This window comes from Macaca fascicularis, chromosome X, assembly GCF_037993035.2.
Source record: "Macaca fascicularis isolate 582-1 chromosome X, T2T-MFA8v1.1".
NCBI lineage: Eukaryota > Metazoa > Chordata > Mammalia > Primates > Cercopithecidae > Macaca > Macaca fascicularis.
The window spans coordinates 122,845,675-122,860,240 of NC_088395.1; the positions used below are offsets into that span (position 1 = coordinate 122,845,675).

The 14,566-nt window shown below is 37.6% G+C and overlaps 1 non-coding gene across 1 annotated transcript; it reads right to left on the bottom strand.

The window, feature by feature from the left end:
* Positions 1 to 2,934: 2,934 nt before the first annotated feature.
* On the bottom strand, positions 2,935 to 3,038 carry LOC123571430 (U6 spliceosomal RNA). Its single transcript, XR_006695594.1, has one exon. It is a non-coding gene; the product is annotated as a U6 spliceosomal RNA (small nuclear RNA).
* Positions 3,039 to 14,566: the final 11,528 nt, after the last annotated feature.

The window sequence follows — 14,566 nt, forward strand, 5'->3', positions numbered from 1 at the left end:
TTGCTTATTTTTGTCAACTTTGTCAAAAGTTGATCAGATGGCTGTAGTTGTGCAGATTTCTTTCTGGATTCTCTATTCCATTCTATTGCTCTATCTGTTTGTTTTTGTGCTAGTACCATGCTGTTTCAGTTACTGTAGTCTTATAGCGCTTATAGTATAGTTTGAAGTTGGTTACCGTGATGCCTCCAGCTTTGTTCTTTTTGCTTTAGGACTGCTTTGGCTATTCAGGCTCTTTTTTGGTTTCATATGATTTTTAGAATAGTTTTTTTTCTCTTTCTGTGAAAAACGACATTGGTAATTTTGACAAGAATAGTACTGAATCTGTAAATTGCTTTGAGAAGTATGGCCAGTTTAATGATACTGATTTGTCCTATCCATGAGCATGTTCCATATTTTGTAAGCAACATTTAAAAAAATCCATATTGTCAAACTTTGTCTTTTAATTAGAGCATTGGTCCATTTACACTTAATGTAATTGTTCAATTATTATCTTATTTTCTATTATTTCCATGTGTTTGTGTTCCTTTTTCTGTCCCTTTTTAACCTTAATTCAGAATGAAACAATTAATTATTCTCGATATTTTTATCTATTAGTTTTTTACGTATACATTATTTTACTATCATTTCACTGGTATCTTTAAGGTCATGGTTCTCAAAATGTGGTCCAGGGGTTTATAGGGATGCCCAAGAGTCCTTCAGGAGTCTGAGATAACAATTATTTTTATTAATAATGTTAATACATTTTGCTCTTCCTCCCCTTTTCCTTCATGACTATATAGTGGAATGCTCTAGAACCTCCACTGGGTGTGATATCACAACAGATTGAATACAATAGCAGATATGAGGATAAAACCGTTTTCTACTAAGCCAGATATTTAAACAATTTTCAGAAACATAAAAACAACACTATTACTGTCACTAGATTTTTTGTTTTGAATAATAGTTATTTTTCATATAATTTATATAATTTGTGTAATAGGCTTATTGGTTTACAGCTTTTGTACTCTTTTTTGTTGTTGTTGTTTATTTATTTATTTTTAGAGCTGGGTTCTTGCTCTGTTTCTGGGTTGAAGTGCAGTGGTGTGATCATAGCTGACTGCAGCCTTGAACTCCTGGGCTCGTTATTCTCCTGCTTCAGCCTCCTGAGTATCTGGGACTACAGACATGCACCACCACATCTAACATGCTGTTATTTCCAAATGAATAAATGAATAAATGCTTTTTGAAACTTCTCAGTTTTAATTTCTAATATGACAAATATTAACAAATGCAACTCACAAAACAAAAATTCATTGGAGTCCTCAATAATTTTTAAGAGTGGAAAAAGTTCCTGAGACTACAATGAGAATCACAGCCCTAGAATCACATGCCTCCTTGATTTCATGAAGTTTAATATAAATTAGTAGTTTAACTTCTTCCTTGATAATGTTATGACCTAATAATAGTTTATGTCCATTTCTGTTTCAGCCCTTTGTATTGTTGTTATGCATCTTAATTCTACCTATTTTTTTTTTACCACACAAGACTTTATTATTAACTTTTTGTACAGTCAATATTAACTTATATTTACTAAGATATTAATCTTTCCATTGTTCTTCATCCTTTCCTGAATGTATATGTTTTGGTAAGTAATGCTTTCTCTGCTACCTGATTGAGTTCTGGACATTATGTTTGAGAAACTACTGGGCATTGTATATTAAAAATTATAGCAATTCTGGATGATATTATTCTCCTATAGAGTGGATTCATTCTGGCCTCTGGTGGGCAATCTGTTTAAGAACAGAGTGCCTTGATCCAATCTGGGACTGAGCTGAGTTTTGCTTGGGTTGCAAGATTTTTTCTTTTTTTCTTTTGGAGTTTCAATCTAAATTTTGTGTTAGGCCTGGGGTATAGCTTGTTAGGGATCTCAACTAAGAGCAGCTGTGTTTACTAGACCCTCTCCTGTTTTGTGGAAACTCAGAACTAAGAAACTGCTTGAAAACTTGGCTCCACTGTTCAGTAGCTTTCTACTTAGCTTATTACTTAGGCTGTTGCTTCACACCACAGATGAATTCAGCAAATGTTTATGGTGGAAAATAGCAGAGTATCCAGCTCACTTTACTTTCTCTCTTCTCTCTGGGCTGAGATGTTGGTCATTAAAGTTCTGGTTCTCTTAACAGCCTCAAACTCCATTTATTTCCTTATTGATTTGATCCAATTACTTTTTTTAAAATTTTACTTTAAGTTCTGGGATACATGTGCAGAATGTGAAGGTTTGTCACATAGGTATAAGTGTGCCATGGTGGTTTGCTGCACCTATCAACCCATCACCTAGGTTTTAAGCCCCACATGCATTAGCTATTTATCCTGAAGCTGTCCCTCCCATCCACCCCACCCCCCGACAGGCCCTGGTGTGTGTTGCTCCCCTCCCTGTGTCCATGTGTTCTCATTGTTCAGCTCTCACTTATGAGCGAGAAGATGTGGTGTTTGTTTTTCTGTTCCTGTGTTAGTTTGCTGAAGATGATGGCTTCCAGCTTCATCCATGTCCCTGCAAAGGACATGATCTCATTCTTTTGTATGGCTGCATAGTATTCCGTGGTGTATATGTACCGCATTTTCTGTATCCACTCTATCATTGATGGGCATTTGGGTTGGTTCCATGTCTTTGCTATTGTAAATAGTGCTGCAATAAACATACGTGTGCATGTATCTTTATAGTAGAATCATTTATATTCCTTTGGATATATACCCAGTAATGGGATTGCTGAGTCAAATGGTATTTCTGGTTCCAGGTCCTTGAAGAATTGCCACACTGTCTTTCACAATGCTTGAACTAATTTACATTCCCACCAACAGTGTAAAAATGTTCCTATTTCTCCAAAGCCTCGCCAGCATTTGTTGTTTCTTGACTTTTAGTAATCGTCATTCTGACTAGTGTGAGACAGTATCTCACTGAAAAATATGGAGCGCTCACAAATTTGCTTGTCATCCTTGCGCAGGGGACATTTTAATCTTCTCTGTATCATTCCAATTTCAGTATATGTACAGCTGAAGTGAGCACAAACTCCATTTATTTTTCTTCTAGTCTTGTGAGTTTGCCAAAAACTCTGTTGCTTCTCTCCCTCCTATCCAGAGCCCTCTGCCTCGCTTGCCAGTCTCTCTCCCTATATCATAAGAGGCAAATGTCCCAGAGGGAAAAGCCACTTGTAGCCCGTTAGTGTACTTCTCTGTGCCTCTATTTTCTGAGGTTTTGGTCCCTCAACTTCTAGTTGTCTTGGCAATTTTCAAATGTCCTCTAATTGTCCCCTGTGCATACATAAACCTATAACAAGATAATCAACCATAGTAGGCCAGTGAAAGTCCGGATATCAACCAGGCCGTCTCCTTAGGATGAGTTCATCATTTCTGCTCCTTCACCTCAAGCCGCAGCAGTGTCCAATAATTTTAAGACGAGGTTATTACAAGCATAGACACTAAGGACTGACTTTCATTCCTGGCTTCTTTGTTTACCAGCTTTGTGTATCTTTGAAGATCATTTATTTTTTCTAAGCCTTAGTTTCCTCATCTGTAACATGCAGCTGATCATAGAAGCTATCTAGAAGGTTTGTGAGAATGAAATAAAATAATCCACAAATACATTACAGTGCTTGGCAAGTAGTATGTGTTAGATAAATACTAACTACTACTAGTATCTGTAGATTTTATGTAAGCACAATCATTATGAGGGGTATTAAATATAACAAATTAAATGTAAATTACTTATATTCCTTTACAATGAATATTATTAAATAGATAAAAGCTGAGTTAGAATAAGTGCAAGATAGTTTTAATGGATTTATATAATGTATTTTAATTTGTTTTGTTACCTCAATTTCATCACCTATAAATAATCTACCAATGACATCCTTGGCCCCAGAACCTAATAATGCTTAGGTGAGCTATATATATTAACACCCTCATCCTCAAACTGTAGTTTTATGTTAAAATTGTATGTAGTTAATTATAAACAAATAATCAAACTCCTTCCCTTCTCCTTCCACATGTCCCAAATAACATTTCAATGTTATTTTATTTTATTTTTTGCTTGGTTTAAAACATAATTGGCTATGGTGAGAGTGGAGAGGGTTTTCTAAACGTAGAATATATGTTATAATTCGGGTTGTCCTCTGTCCCAGCCCATCTGGAATCTTGCCTGAGTCTTAGCCTGAGGCACTGTAATGACATGAGTAAAAGCTAAAAGGGCTGTTTCATTCCAGTTTCTTAAGTGGATGAGAATGCCTTGCATCAGCAGCAGTGGTGCCAGCCACTCCTGCAGAGACAGTAGGAGGCAGTAGACTGTGCCAGTGGTTTCAGTAGCAAAGACAAAGCCAGTGCCCTTGTTGCAGATATTAGCTCCATGCAAAATGAATAGTGGCAGACTTGATGCTAATATGGGTAAACATTGGAACCTGAAGCAGTGTTTCTGGCAGGCACGAGCATCATTTGCGCCCTTGGTGGGATTGTGACTTTCTGGCATTAGCGTTTGTAGGATACCTGGTCAAAGAGACAGGAGTAGAAAGAGGGTTGGGGAAAGGGGGATGGTGAATGCCACAGCATAGCTAAAGAACATATGGGAAATTCTCCTTGTGGACCCCCAGAGCTATTTGGAAGATGTATGAAGGGGATTGGAATTTCTACAGAGTAAGTAGAGGCAGAGCCATGATTTGCGACTGTCATTGTAATATGTCATTATCCCTCAGCTAGAGTAGCTTGGGAAATACAGAGCTTAAGAATAATAATCGTGGTAATAACAATACAGGAGCTACTACAGTTTTCCAAATACAGAGATACAGTTTTCAACAAAATACAGAGAACTGCCATGCATGCTAATGTTCACCATTCATTTAGCTCCCAGGTTCCAAAGGAAACAGGTAAGTATATTAGATGTAACATTAAAGAAATATGATTTTTTTAAGGACAATGAACCAGAAGCTGGAAGACCCTCATGGAAATGTTTAATTATGGGCATAACCCCTATGGTAATTGTTTTTGGATGCAGATTAAAAACCACTTAAGAATGTATCTCATTGTTTTAAGATCATAGCTCAGTTTCAGACCAAAATGGTGTTGTTACACTGCTTGTTTACCCACCTTTCTACACTTTGGGTTTCTATAAGGCAAAATCAACAAATGATAACATTTGATGTTGCCAAACCTGAATTTTACCCTCAAAGAGTAAATAAATTTTAAAATATGCATCATAAACTATGAAGAATTTCTCAAAAAGGAGTACTAGGGAGGTAATTTGACCAGTACAGTTCTCCATTATATAAGAAAGTCTTTTGTAGTTATTGCTTAAAAATCCCTCAGGCAAATTGATTTCTTATAGCTCATATCTTTTCAAATACCACATCAATTCACTAAGTGTCTTTTAATTCTTCCTTTGTGCAAGATAGTAATGAAATAATCAGAGAAATGGATTTAGAATTGCAACTGTAATAAGTCCTGGAAAGAGAGCTACATAGCACCATGAAAACATATCTTTGTCTGAGAGGTCATGAAAGGCTTGTTGGGGGAAGTCACACTTAAATTCAGAAATGAAAGATGAGGTCAGGTGCTTTATCTTAAGAATTATTATTAAGCCCATTTACAGGCATATGGCTCACACCTGTAATCCCAGCAGTCTGTGAGGCTGAGTCAGAAGGATCACTTGAGCCCAAGAGTTTGAGATCAGCCTTGACAATGTAGAGAGACCTTGTCTCTACTAAAAATAAAAAAAAATCACCAGGCATAGGGGCTCACACATGTGGTCCCACTATATGGGAAGTTGAGGTGGGAGGATTGCTTAAGCCCAAGAAGTAAAGGCTGCAGTGAGCTGTGATTGTGTCACTGTTCTCTAGCCTGGGGCAACAGACTGAGACCCTGTCTCAAAAAAAAAAAAAATTGGAGAATGAGTATGAGTTAACTAGGTGAGGGAGGGTGGCACTGAATGAGGCAGAGGAGATAGCATGTGGAAAGATCCTGTGGTTAGAGGGAGCATCACATATTTAAGGACCTAAAATAAAGTCAGTGTGGCTGGAGCCACATTCTTTTCATTATTACCTGAAGTCATTTTCTCATAAGGTAAAATAGAGTAAGAACATTTTTAGATTTCAGATTTCATAGCGATCACTGGAATCAGAACTCACAATGATCTTTTCCCTATACTCATTTCTTCTCACCTGCTGAATCAATTGAATTTGTATTTTTCTTTAGTCTTCATTGTGGTTTATGATTCCTTTAATCTGCCCTATTTATCCAGTACTTCACCCTGATTGGCTTAATTTACTTCTTTCCATAGGGAACCATTTTAAAGTGCTTTGCTAATCCCTATAATTTACTTTTTACCCTTTTGGGTTTATCCCATACTTCTTTGCTGACCTCCAAAGCTAGGTAGCCATCGTCTTACTCTGTTCTCACTCCAGGATTCCAAGGTTGTTTAAAAATCATGCTATCACGATTTAATGAAAATTTATACTGCCCTCAGCTGGGTCCTCAATACTACTCAGTTGTCTCTTAACTAATATTTTATTGCATCTTCAGGATTTATTGTAAGCTTTTCAATTGAAAACAATATCCACTATAACTCCACTATCCTCACTCATAGATCATACCTTCTATTTTTTTCACAAAAGATTGAGGCAATTTGATGTAAAATTTTTCAGTATATTTCTTTCATGCTCCCATTGCTTCTTTATATTTCTTCTATTAACAACTATCTTAGGTCTTTAAATATCCTCTTTCCTGCCCAACTCAAAAGAAAAATGAACCCCTTTCTTTCCAAAGTTAGTTCCTCTGTCTTTACCCTTATTCACTCTTACTTCCTTTAGGATCATGCTTCTCTGTCTGAAATGTTCAATTTCTTCATCTGTATTGTTGTCTTCTTCTTTACGTATGGTTCTAATCAATGATTGCTCAACCTAAAACAACATCAAATGAAGCAAAACCAAATGCTGATACGGTATTACTAGTCCCTGAAGCTACCACCCATCTTCTTATACAATGATGCCAATAACAACAATAATTTGTGATTAGAGCTCCTGACGCTGAGCTAAGTGCTTTAAACATTGCTTCATTTCAGCTCACCAACACCTCCTGTGGAATGGAGTGTTTTTGTCCCATTTTACAGATGAGGAAACTGAGGTTTTGGTTTAATATTTGTTCTACTTCCTGGTAGTCCATTTATTCATCAGCTTCTTCTAATCTTAATTCTACTCTACCCATTCTAATGAAGCAGTTTTGTCAATGATTTACTAATTTCAAATTCAACAGGCTTATCCAGTTATCAATTTCACTGCTGCATTTGCTTTTTATTTGATGCTATGTACTGAGACCTTTGATGTGGGCATTCCTGAGGGATTAGTCTTTGGTCCTTTTCTCTTCTTACACTTTCACAGTTATTAATTAATGCCACTGATCCGAGTGATTCTAAACTCTATGTCTCTATCCCAGACCTCTCTTTTGAGCTCTAGCTCCATGTATTCCATTATCTAGTAAACATTTGTACCTACATATACCACAGATACCACAAACACAAACAAATCAAAATTAAACAAACCTCTCCTCTTCAACTTTCCCTTCTTTATCCAAAAAAGTCTCTCCTCCTTTTGACTTCCTTTGACTTTGGGCCAGTCTCCTAATTTGCCTCTCCACCTCTAGGTGTACTTGCCCCGGGACACAGGTGTGAGATGAATCTTCCTAAAGCTTAGTTCTGATTATTTCACCCCTGCTGTTTAAAATACTTTCATGTACTTGCATTCCAATCTAAACAAACTAAAACTCCTTATGTGTTCCAGGACATTCACAATTTGTCTATTTTACATTGTTTATACTCCCAGCTCCTGGTTTTCAAATCTGACTTTATATAAGAGTCAACTGGGATCTTACAAAATATTGACACTTGGGGTTCACCACAAACCAAATAAATTGGAATCTCTGGGTTGGGATTGGCACCTGTAGTTTTAAACACTTTTCAGGTGATTCTAATGTGTAGCTGGGCTTGCGGACTTCTCTAAGCCAACTGCACTATGTTTTTTTTTCTGCATTTGACCCATACCTCTTGTTTCTCTACACTTGCTTATACTTTCTCTTTGACAGTTACCCTCTATGGCCACAATCAATATTTTCTTGAGGTATAATTAACAGAGTAAAATGAAAACATTTTAAGTGTTCAGTTTGACAAATTTTAAAAATTATTTACATCTATATAATCACCACACAAAACAAGACCGTTTTATCACTGCAGGAATTTCACTTGTACCCTTTTCCAACTGGTTTTCCTCCTTCCCAGAAACCACTTTTGGACTTCTAAGAATAAAGATTTTGCCTGTTCTTATACGTCATAAAATTGTAACCATATTGTATGTACTATTCTTTGTTTGATTTCTTTCAGTAAAATGCCTGAGATTTATCTTTGTTGTTTTACATACTGCAGTTGATTATTGTATTTCTGAGTAGTATTCAAATGTGTGAATATACCACAGTTTTTGTATTCATTTTTTGATTGAAGGACATTAGGCTGTTTTGATACATTCACTATTTGAAGCCGTATAAATTCCTCAAGGCCCACTTCAAATTCTAATTTTGTCATGAAGTCTTTTCTCATTTCCCAGTTATAAGTGATCTCTCCTTACTGTGACCTCCCGTAGCATTTTGTGCCTGTCCGAGACAGTGCAGAATGTATAAGAATCAGATAGAGCTGTGTTTCAAATATGTCTCTATCACAAACTGGCTGATCTTATATAACTCAGTGTATAGTTTTTTGTTTTTGTTTGTTTTTTTTTTTTTTTACTGCTACAGTAACACATTGCTACAAATTTACTGACTTAAAAATAACACTAATTTATAATCTTACAGTTCTGGAGGTCAGAAGTCTGACACAAGTCTCCCTGGGCTAAAATCAAGGTGTCCGCAGGGCTGCATTCCTTTTTGTATGCTCTGCGGAAATATATGTTCCCTTTCCTTTTTCAGCTCCTAGTCCATTTTTCTTGGCTTGGAGTCTCTTTTCTTTTCTCACATTGTTTCACTCTGACCTTTTTCTCTGCCTCTCTCTTCCACTTTCTAAAACAATTGATTATTATTGCATATACTTGTGGGGTACAATGTGATGTTTATACACATACATTGTGGAATGATAAATCAAGCTAATTAATATATCATTGCCTCACATGCTAATCATTATTTTTTGTGGTGAGGACATTGAAAACTTACTCTTTTAGAAATTTTCAAGTACACAGTACAGTATTGTTGACTGTAGTAACCATACTGTACAACAGAGCACTAGAATGTATTCCTCCTGACTGAAACTTTGTACTCTCTGATTAACTCTAGCCATTTCTTCCCTTTCCCACTCCCCCAAACCCATGATAACTACGATTCTATTCTCTGCATTGTTTGACTTTTTTATATTCCACATATAAGTGAGATGATGCAGTATTTGTCTTTCTGTACCTGGCTTATTTCACTCAGTATTATGTCCTCCAGGTTCATCTATGTTGTCACAAAAGACAGGATTTCCTTCTTTGTTAAAGCTGAATAGTATTCTATCGTGTACATGTACCACATGTTTTTATCCATTCATCCATTGATGAACATTTAACCTGTGATTATATTAGGCCCATTTAGATAATCCAGGACTGGCAACCTTAATTCCTTCTGTAATCCTTAGTAGCCCTTTGCGATGAAACATATCATATTCATAGGTACCAGAGGTTAAAATGCGGATAGATATCTTTGGGAAGGTAGCATTGTTCTGTCTACCATATTCAGTTAAATTCTGGGATTGTTTCCTTATCTAGAAAATGAGATCAATGCTGCCTACTTTATAGGATTGTAGTGAGGATAAAATGAAATCAGCTAACATATGTAAATTGTCTAGCACACTTCCTGGAAAAACACAGCAGTATTATTGATTCAACAAATATTTGAGACCCTGCTTTGAGCTAGGCACTATTGTTGGTGCAGGTAATGCAGTAATAAAACAGAACAAATATCTGCTTTATGCAGTTGATATTCTAGTTGGATGAGACAGGTAATAGCCAATTAAACAGCAAATATATAGAATTTTAGAAAGTGAAGTGATGTGGAGAAAAATAAAGCAGAGTACAGGGATAGAAAGAGATCGATGTTATTTTATATCAGATGATCATAGATAGCCTTTATGATAAGGTGATATTTGAACAAAGCCTTCAAGGAGGTGAGGCAGGGAGCCACAGTGATATCTGGATATCTGAAGAATGAACGTTATAGGCAAAGGGAACAGCAAGTACATACAAAGATCAGGAAATGGAGCAGGTCATCCCAGTGGGCTGTATTGGGGTCCTCAAGGAGGTGAAAGGTAGGAGGTGAGGACAAAGAAACAGGAGAAGTTATTATGATTATTCTGTTGTCTGCTGCCTTACCACTTTGTAGGGTGCTTTGAGGGAATGAACTTTATATTTTTTGTGATGAGAATTGTAAAAATTTACTCTCAGCAATATTGAAATGTAACAATATTCAGTTATAAAGTATATTCAGCATGTTATCAATCTTTAAAATAAAACCAATCATTCCTGTCTTTTTGGTGTTGCATGCCTCTCAGCTTAGCACAATGCCCGACACATGGTAACTGTTCAAGGTAACTTTGTTATATGGACTGTTATTATACATACTATATAAATAAGTCATATTTAAATAAGTCACTTGGTTCTCCTATTCCTTTATTAACCTAAATTGTGTTTAGTCATATATCATAGAAAGAAAATATTCTCCCACCCAACTGTATAACCCACTACTCTCCATTTTGGTGAATGACTTTGCATAGGAAAAACCACCTTTTCTTTCTACTTCTAGGTTCCTGGAGGTTGTCTGAGCCTGAATGACTGAGTATATTTAAATTTCTTGCCAAAGAGTAGCCTCAGGCTGTGTTAGTTGCTTTACCTTTTTATTCAAAGGGGCCCAGATGAAGACAAAATATTTATTAATCAGTTTTGTCTGTGCCTCAGAGTCACATGCTCCAGCCCCATTAGTTAGCTTGTTCTCTGCATAACATTTTCAGATGTTTCTAGGAAGCCGGGAGCATTTTCACAATTTTCTGGGCAGACTTGGAAGTATTGGAAATTTTAAGTTCACATCAGCCCTGTTAGAACTTGTTTGTAGCTAGAGTTGTCAGTTAAAACACAGGATGCCTTGTTAAATGTGAATTTAATATAAATAAAAATAATTTCTAATGTAAATGTGTACCAAATATTATATTCAACATATTTATACTAACAAGAGTTTATTTGAAATGTTACCTGACAATGTTATCTGTAAATTGAATTCCTGAAACTTCTGCATCTTGGGACTACTATATCTGTGACTACTTCAGTTCTAGTCCTAGAATTGCCCATATTTACTGTTTCCATGTTTTCTAATTCATACTATTATAAACTAACTCATCAGGCTTTGTTGCTACCATAAACTGAAATTAGTCTGGTCAATATTCTCAATGACTTCCACAGTGCAAAGTCCATTGATTCATTCTCAGCCCTCAGCAGCATTTGTTCAACTGATCACTCCTTTCTCCTTGGTGCACTATATTCCCTTGGTTATATAACACCACCCCCTCTTGGTTTTATTTCTACATAGTAGGTTGCCCCATGTTGATTTCCTTTGCTGGCTCCTTCTCATCTATCCTACCTGTCAACATTGAAGGGATACCATATTTCTCAACAGCTCAGTCCTCATATCTCTGATCTCTGTTCTCACTCTCCTGTTGATCTAATCCTCTATCATAGTTTTAAATTTCATTTATATGTTAATGAAATGTTGACAACTTCTAAATTTATATCTTTATCTCAGACTTCTCCACAGAGCTCCAAATTCAAATATACAATGCCTACTCAAAACCTCCACTTAGGTGTATAATAGGCATCTCAAAGTAGACACATCAAAAATGAAACTCCTGTTCGTCTACCTTGCCTCACATAGCCCCACTCCTCCCACAGTTTTTGCCATCTCAATTATTGGGGAGCTCCATCTTTCTAGTCTTTAAGCTTTGGCTCATTTATTTCACTCTTATTTCACAACTAATACCTTAGAAATCACATTGACATTTCCTTAAGATTTATCCAGATTTGACAGCTTCTCACTGTCTCCACTGTTACCTTCTTGGTCCACCAGCTGTTGGCTAAATTATTATAATAGCCTTGATATGGTTTGGCTGTGTCCCCACACAAATCTCTTCTTGAATTGTAGCACCTATAATTCCCATGTGTTATGGGAGGGACCCAGTGGGAGATAATTGAATCATGGGGACAGTTCCCCCATACTGTTCTCAAGGTGGTCAATAAGTCTCATGAGATCTGATGGTTTTAAAACCATCTTTGGTTCTCCTTTGCCTTCTGTCATGATTGAGAGGCCTCCCCAACCATGTGGAACTGTGAAGTCCATTAAACCTTTTTCCTTTATAATTTACCCAGTCTTGGATGTGTCTTCATTAGCAGCATGAGAACAGACTAATACAGTAATTTGGTACCAGTAGAGTGGAATGCTGCTGTAAAGATACCCAAAAATATGGAAGCGACTTTGGAACTGGGTAACAGGCAGAGATTGGAAGAATTTGGAGGGTTCAGAAGAAGACAGGAAAATGTGGGAAAGTTTGGAACTTCCTAGATACTTGTTAAATGTCTTTGACCAAAATGCTAATAATGATATGGACAATGAAATCCAGACTGGGGTGGTCTCAGATGGAGATGAGGAACTTGTTGAGAACTGGAATAAAGGTTACTCTTGCTAGTTTTAGGAAAGAGATTGGCAGCATTTTGGCCCTGCCCTGAAGATTTATGGAACTTTGAACTTGAGGGAGATAATTTAGGGTAGCTGACAGAAAAAGTTTCTATGCAGCAAAGCATGCAAGAGGTGACTTTGGTGCTGTTAAAAGCATTCAGTTTTAAAAGGGACATACAGCTTAAAAGTTTGGACATTTTGCAGCTTGATGATGTGATAGAAAAGAAAAACTCATTCTCTAAGGAGAAATTCAAGCTGGCTGCAGAAATTTGCATAAGTAATGAGGAGTCAAATGTTAATCTTCAAGACAATGGGGAAAATGTCTCCAGGGCATGTCAGAGACCTTCTGGGGAGCCCCTGCCATCACAGGCCCAGAGGCCTAGGAGAAAAAAATAATTTCCTGGGCTGGGCCCAGAGTCCTTGTGCTGTATGCAGCCTAGAGACTTAGGGTCCTACATCCCAGCCACTCCAGCTGTGGCTAAAAGGGGCCAAGATACAGCTCGGGCTGTGTATTCAGAGGGTGCAAGCCCCAAGCCTTGGCAGCTTCCATGTGGTGTTCAGCCTGCTGGAGCAAAGAAGTCAATAATTAAGGTTTGGGAACCTCTGCCTAGATTTCAGAGGATGTATGAAAACGCCTGGATGTCCAGGCAGAAATTTGCTGCAGGGGAGGGACCCTCATGGAGAACCTCTGCTATGGCAATGCAGAAGGTAAACATGGGGTTGAGGTCCCCACACAAAGTACCCACTGGGGCACTGCCTGGTGGAGCTGTGAGAAGAGGTCCACCGTCCTCCAGACCCCAGAATGATAGATCCACTGACGGCTTGCACTGTGTCCCTGGAAAAGCTGTAGACAGTCAATGCCAGCCCATGAAAGCAGCCAGGAGGGAGGCTGGACCTTGCAAAGCCACAGGAGTGGAACTGCTCAAGACCATGGGAACCAATCTCTTGAATGAGCATGGCATAGATGTGAGACATGAAATCAAAGGAGATCATTTTGGAGCTTTAAGATTTGACTGCCCTACTGGATTTTGGACTTGCATGGGGCATGTAGCTCCTATGTTTTGGCTAATTCCTCCCATTTGAAATGGCTGTATTTACCCAATGCCTGTACCCCAGTGTATCTAGGAAGTAACTACCTTACTTTTGATTTTACAGGCTCATAGGTGGAAGGGACTTGTCTTTTCTCAGATGAGACTTTGGACTGTGAACTTTTGAGTTGATGCTGAAATGAGTTAAGACTTTGGGGAACTGTTGGGAAGGCATGATTGGTTTGAAATGTGAGGACGAGAGATTTGGGAGGGGCCAGGGCAGAATGATATGGTTTGGCTCTGTCCCCACCCAAATCTCATCTTGAATTGTAACTCCCACAATTCCCATGGGCTGTGGGAGGAACCTGGTGGGAGTTAATTGAATCCTGGGGGTGGGTTTTTCCTGTGCTGTTCTTGTGATAGTGAATAAGCCTCATGAGATTTGATGACTTTAAAACAGGGAGTTTGCCTGCACAAGCTCTTTTCTCTTGTCTTCCCCCATGTGAGACGTGCTTTTCACCTTCTGCCATGATTGCGAGGCCTTCTCAGTCACATGAAATTGTAAGTCCAACAAACTTCTTTCTTTTGTAAATTGCCCAGTCTTGGGTATATCTTTATCAGCAGCATGACAACAGACTAATACAAGGGTTGAACTAGTGATTTTAAAAGTCTCTTAGAGCCCTAATTTTTTTGGCTTCTAGGAGAGTAATTCCCAACATCAATAGTACTTGAGCAGTTTTCCTGCAGACCAGAAGTGTCCTTTATTCTCTAGCAAGATTTTTGAAAAACTCAGA